General features: G+C 41.0%; 1 long non-coding RNA gene across 1 annotated transcript; it reads left to right on the top strand.

Moving 5' to 3' along the window:
• The first annotated feature begins 2,455 nt into the window (after window positions 1–2,455).
• On the top strand, window positions 2,456–3,593 carry LOC146829172 (uncharacterized). Its single transcript, XR_014961923.1, has 3 exons — window positions 2,456–2,516; window positions 3,018–3,087; window positions 3,178–3,593. It is a non-coding gene; the product is annotated as an uncharacterized LOC146829172 (long non-coding RNA).
• Window positions 3,594–6,485: the final 2,892 nt, after the last annotated feature.

The following is a 6,485-nucleotide window of genomic DNA, read 5'->3' as shown; positions in this document are numbered from 1 at the left end:
TGTTGCAGCGCTCACACTTGGATTCAGCTCTCAGGCCATAGCGGTGAAGTCTTTCTGGGGTGTAATAAACCCTATTAATGTATTTGAAGTGAGTCCCATTAAGGAAGATACGCTTCATGCTCATACAGCACTATGTCCATGTTTCATCATCAATGTCTATGTTCAGGTCTCATTGCCAAGCCAGGCAGGCTTTGGTATAATAGTTCTCTCTATAGGACATAGTGAGGTTATAGATTCTGGATACAAGTCTCGTTGGTTCCTTAGCTTTTATGATTAGTGTAAGAGCAGCAAGCTCTGGAGGTTCAGCCAAGTACCCACCCAGAAGCTGACCCAACGCTTGTCTGGTCCTGTGAAATTGGAATCTGGTGAGGAGTGTGGGTCTGGTCTCTTCTGCGCCTAAACTGTCCCAGCCTCTAGCCATACCATTCTCAAACAAGCCACCTATAGTTCCGACTCCCATGGAATTGAGCGCTTGCACTGCCCCCACGTCTCTGCATGGAGGCAGCCAATGGCACCACTCCAATGGGGCCAGGGGGGAATATATGAGGGCTCCGGACTGCAGTTTTAAGAGATGGTGCCATGCATGTACAGTCGTGGTGACCGAGTCTAGTATACAGGTCCTCCGGTCAGGAGGAGAGAAAAGCATCATGGGCAATGAGCGAGGGGCAGTCACCGCCCTCTCAATGCTCAAAGGGGGAGTGTCTAGCAGGCCATGTATCCAGTGTTATGCGTGTGCGCATTGTGCCGCCCTATACCAAAGATCTAAATCCGGTGCACCCAGTCCACCCATATGGTAGGGTAATGTGAGTATTTGCCATTTAACCCTGGGTTGTTAGCTCGCCCAGGCCAGCCTTACCATTAAAGACGTGAGTTTCGTAAAAAAAACACCTGGAAGAACCATCGGAATGTTGATAAAGGGAACAGGAGTCGGGTTAAGACAACCATTTTCATTATAGAGATCCTGCCAAGGAGAGATAATGGCAGCCTGATCCAGCTCTCCACCTCGTCCTCAAGTTTACTGATCAGAACCCCATAGTTTTCTTTTAGGACCACGTCTGCATCAGAGTGTATTTGGATACCTAAATATCTCACCGAGTCCGTTGTCCACTGCAAGGGTAGTCATGGTTGAACTGAGTCGTGGCAGGGGTGAGGGGGAAAATAATCGACTTCGACCAGTTGACATGTAGTCCAGACACCCCACCAAAATGCACTATTTCTCTAAGTACAGAAGAGAGATGGCGTTCAGGGTCCCACAAGTATAGGAGGGTGTCATCGGCATAAGTCGAGACTATGATTTCATAACCAGGGATACGAATTCCCCTGTACCCATGGTATTCATGGAGAGCACTGGCCAAGCACAGGCCAAGGGTTCCGCAACCAAAGCACAGCCTTGTCTTGTGCCTCTAGTAATATTTATCGAGTCAGTCACTAAGTCCCCAATTTTTATTCTGGCAGTGGATTTATAATACAGAACACCTAGCAATTGCAGGTATACCTCACCCAGTCCCATCCTCGACAAGGCCTGTCGCATGAAGGGCCATTCATCTGAGCCGAAGGCCTTCTCCATGTTGAGAATGGATCTCTGACATATTATCGACAGACACATTATCGAACTACACAAATATCGCAACAAATATATCGACATCAAAAATATCGACATTGTATACTTATTTAAAAAACTACACTAATATCGACACTACAATATCGTAATACAATTATATCGATCACACAAATATCGCACACATTAATATCGAAATACTAAATATCGACATAAGTTAATAAATATGACACATGTCACAAATATCGATAACCAAAATATAGATATCAATAATATCGTTTTTTTAAATATATCGACAATTCTAATACTAATAAAACCAATACTTTCAACAACATAAAGACAATATTTTACCAAAACATACATTTTCAAATGAGATTCTACTTAAACATAAACATAACATTTATAGCGATCTCTATATTTAACAACATAATAAAAAAAAACTAAAATAATTATCACATTGGCATTTCGAACACATTTAAATAAAATTAGTACACATTATAAACAATCTTTTTATATATAATAATTTAAAACTCTCCTCCTTTAAAACTAAATATACTCTTACTTAGCATTTTCCATAAAAGGAAACCAATTAACTAAAAAAAATTCAAACCATCCAATAGAAAGGCCACATACAGAAAACAACCAATAACATTCAAGAAACAATTTGAAACCACTATATAAACCAATTAAAACAAGTGTTCCACGGTGCCTTAAACCAAAGCATTGAACGAAGAAGAAGCTCTACTAAACAGAAGAAACCTACATCCTATTACTATTCTAAAAACGTAAGTAAATATTCTTTTCTAACTAAACTGCCAAATTAAACTAAAACACTAATTTATCTTTACTCAAATAAATAACTAACTTATATATTCCATCTCTTTATGTTTCCACTACAGATATTACTCCAAACAGCTAAAGAAAATATTGAAGATTGCCAGAAAAGACTCACTAAAAAGTAAGTATACTATCAAAATACTTTATAAAATATTAATTAAATCCTACTCAAACCCCAAAACATCCTAAACCCCTAAACAAATCCATGTTCTCTTTTTTAAATTGTAAAAAACCTGTATAAATTAACACCTATAGTCTATACCACTGGGCATGAGGGTAGGCTCTGTTTGCTTAGTGAGAGGTTAGGCTACTGCATCTTATTTATTAGGCAGGAGGGGCACATAGTAAGAGGGGTAGGAGACGGGGGTACATTGACATGTGGTGGGGGAGGGGGGTAGAGAACTGGGTGGAAAGGTTGTTCATTCTCCTGAATAATTGGTCTTGATGATAAATGTGTGGTACTTCCGGGACAGATGAAGGTGGGGGAATGTTTTTTGAATTGTTAATTTGTAAAACAATAAAATAAGTTTCTTCAATAAAAATATAGTCTATACCAAACAGCAATACCACCCCACTTAAAAAACTAAACCAACCACAACAATAAATGTTCTTTGACTTTCAGAGACTAAATCAACTAAACAACATTTTTGCGACAAACAACATCTTCATTCAAATACAACAAAAAAGACTTGGTAAGTATATATAAAAAAAATGCTTTTTTGCTAATTTCATATAAAGATATAAAGTACTATAGCATATATTTTCATATACATTTTTTCCAGAATTGTAACACATCACGATGACAGAAGAAGCCCAATTTATAACTTCGCAGAAAGGAAAATTCCTATTGTGTTACATGGGTTACACATACACCCAAGAAAAGCAGACGGACCGAAAAGTGAACTGGAAGTGTACTAAATATTATTCTAACAAATGCTACGGCCGAGCAACAACAAGAGAAACAACTGTACTATATACAAGAGAGCATAACCATCCACCCAATCTCTCTGAAATAGAAGTCAGATCAACTCTTGAAAATATCAAAGAATTAAGCACAGGTTCACAAACTGCTACAAGTGTAATCCTAAAAGAACTATTACCTAGAGTGCCCAAAGAAGCAAGAGGCCAATTACCATCAATTGCTTCTATAAAAAGAACTATTGCTAGGACCAAAAAAGCAACCACGACAACTATACCATCCCCTAAAACTTTTCAAGAGATCATCATTCCACCAGAATTAAGTATCACCCACAATAATGAACCTTTTATTTTTTTTGATAACAAAAGCCCAGAAAAAAGAATCATAATGTTTGCTACTGCAAACAATATAACTAAACTGCAACAATGCCAAACATGGATGATGGATGGCACCTTTACAATATGCCCAAAACCATTCTATCAGCTTTACACAAAACACGGTCAATATCACAACACTTCCATACCTTTAATTTATGCACTATTACCTAACAAACAAAACACAACATATAATGAAATGCTAGGAAAAGTAAAACAAGAATCTAATGATTTTTACCCTCAAACAATTATCATAGACTTTGAGCAAGCCATGATAAATTCCATTCTAAAACTGTACCCCCATACAGCTATCCAAGGATGTTACTTCCATCTTAACCAATGTATATGGAGACATTTACAAAAATCTTCACTAAGTGTAGAATACGCCACTAACATAAGTTTTGCACATCAAATAAAACTTCTAACAGCCCTAGCTTATGTACCAACCACAGATGTTGCAGAACATTACAATCTTTTATTAGAAAGTCCATTCTACAAACAAAATGAAGTAAAGTTATCTCCCCTGTTAGATTATTTTGAGGATACCTGGGTGGGGAGACTGCACAGATCAGGCCATAGACGTCAGCCCAAGTTCCAAATACCTTGGTGGAATGTATATGTAAGTACACTCAACCAACAAGCCAAAACTAACAACGCCGTCGAGGGCTGGCATAATGCATTCCTAACTTCTACTGGGAGAACAACTCCAACACTACAAAAACTACTAATTGCCATACAAAAGGAACAAAGTTTCCAAGAATTAAGAATGCAACAATCTGTCCTACAATTAAAACCAAAACAGTCTAGACAAACTACTCAAATGTATAATTACCTACAACAACAGGTACAGCTATACCCATCCACAAGAGGACTTGAGTACTTAAATATAATAGCTCAAACTCTCTTCTAAACCCTTTTCTAAATATTAACCCACAATTCTACTAAAACAACTATCACAACATAAATAATCCACTTTATTATATCACATATTTAATTATGTGGTCTAAAATATATACATGAATTATATGGACATATATTTAGACAACATAATTAAACAAACCAAGTACACAACAACAATATTAAATATATAAGGTTTCGCCACCAACAATAAAAATATTTAAATGAACTTACCTGTGTAGTATCTCCAATGGGATAATAACATTCCTTCCAAATAAATCCAGGGAGTTCAAAATCCATAGTTATCCAAAAAATGACTATCCATTAACCATAAAAATCCCGAAAAATATAAAAAAGGTAAATAACCGCTCCTGGAAACCCGAACAATAAAGGAAGTGTTAAATAAACATTAGTAAACACAACTAATACACACTTCCTTTAAAAAAATAAGGTGTTTGAAACCGACGAAAATATCTTCTCCGTAAAACCTACAAAACAGAAACAAACATTCCCACCCACCCACAAACACACAAAACGCACGTACAAACCTCACTACAAACGTTATTCAAACACTATAAAACTTTAACACACCGAAATACCAAAACACTAACAAAGCCGCAAACACGGAACACAACGTTAATTATAAAACCGTATACAAACTATTACAAACACCCTAACTTCTAAAACATCAATCAATACACACTTATTACAACATAACTACTTCCACAAAACACTTAAAACTATTTAGGTGCCAATTCCGATCCGGTAAAAAAATTCCCCGTCCGACTCGTATCCGGATTTTTTTCCGTCCGAATCGTCAAAGTAGCGTACAAACTGCCAAGTACGATTCGAACGGAAAAAAGTCCATACGAATCGCATTGGGAAGATTTCCCCACACGTCCTCGGGTCGGGAAAAGTCACCGACACGTCCCCGGGCGAGAAACCCACCGTGCGGAAAAATAAAGTCCGACTGCGCAAGTACGATCCCTCCCGTCCTCCCCATTTCACAACCGTACGCAAAAAACACCGTCCGAACCGAACTCCCATAGCAACCATGGAGACATGTGCCCGCATACGCGCCGAACACCCCACCACCCCCCGCCCGCGTATGTACGCCCCGAACCCCCACCCGTGTATGTACGCACCGAACCACCAGCCGTGTATGTACGCACCAAACCCCCCCCCCAGCCCTGTATGTACGCACCGAACCACCAGCCGTGTATGTACGCCCCCGAACCCCCCCCAGCCGTGTATGTACGGACCGAACCACCAGCCGTGTATGTACGCACCAAACACCCACCCGTGTATGTACGCCCCCGAACCCCCCCCAGCCGTGTATGTACGCACCGAACCACCAGCCGTGTATGTACGCACCAAACACCCACCCGTGTATGTACGCCCCCGAACCCCCCCCCAGCCGTGTATGTACGCACCGAACCACCAGCCGTGTATGTACGCCCCCGAACCCCCCCCCAGCCGTGTATGTACGCACCGAACCACCAGCCGTGTATGTACGCACCAAACCCCCACCCCAGCCGTGTATGTACGCACCGAACCACCAGCCGTGTATGTACGCACCAAACACCCACCCATGTATGTACGCCCCCGAACCCCCCCCCCAGCCGTGTATGTACGCACCGAACCACCAGCCGTGTATGTACGCCCCCGAACCCCCCCCCAGCCGTGTATGTACGCACCGAACCACCAGCCGTGTATGTACGCACCAAACACCCACCCGTGTATGTACGCCCCCGAACCCCCCCCCAGCCGTGTATGTACGCACCGAACCACCAGCCGTGTATGTACGCCCCCGAACCCCCCCCAGCCGTGTATGTACGCACCGAACCACCAGCCGTGTATGTACGCACCAAACCCCCACCCCAGCCGTGTATGTACGCAC

Source organism: Triturus cristatus, chromosome 5_2 (genome assembly GCF_964204655.1).
Source record: "Triturus cristatus chromosome 5_2, aTriCri1.1, whole genome shotgun sequence".
Classification (NCBI taxonomy): Eukaryota; Metazoa; Chordata; class Amphibia; order Caudata; family Salamandridae; genus Triturus; species Triturus cristatus.
Note: the sequence above shows the minus strand (reverse complement) of the source record. Positions and strands in the feature narration are given on the sequence as shown.